Genomic DNA, 323 nt, shown 5'->3' on the forward strand with positions numbered 1-323 from the left:
CTTCGCTCGCCTGTGCTGGGTGGGGTGGGACGTCTCTGCCCGCGAGCTCGCGCCTTGGGGACAGCTGTGCCACCGCATCTGCCCGCCCCCTCTCAGAGTCCTGCCTTTTTAAATTTATTATTATTTTTTTAGCCGAGGCAACCCTTAGTTGACTTCACAGATTGCAAGGACTTTGCCAGCTTACAATCCCTTATTTTTTATTTTTTACACCTACAGCACCTGGTCTTCCTAGGTGGTCTCCCATCCAAGTACTGACCAGGCCCGACCCTGCTTAGCTTCCGAGATCAGAGGGGATCGGCACGTTCAGGGGGGCGTGACTCAGT

The 323-nt window shown here is 54.2% G+C and overlaps 1 pseudogene; it reads right to left on the minus strand.

Annotated features, from left to right (window-relative positions):
• Window positions 1-207: 207 nt before the first annotated feature.
• Window positions 208-323, minus strand: LOC111730429 (annotated as a pseudogene).

Source organism: Pteropus vampyrus, unplaced genomic scaffold (assembly GCF_000151845.1).
Source record: "Pteropus vampyrus isolate Shadow unplaced genomic scaffold, Pvam_2.0 Scaffold312, whole genome shotgun sequence".
Classification (NCBI taxonomy): Eukaryota; Metazoa; Chordata; class Mammalia; order Chiroptera; family Pteropodidae; genus Pteropus; species Pteropus vampyrus.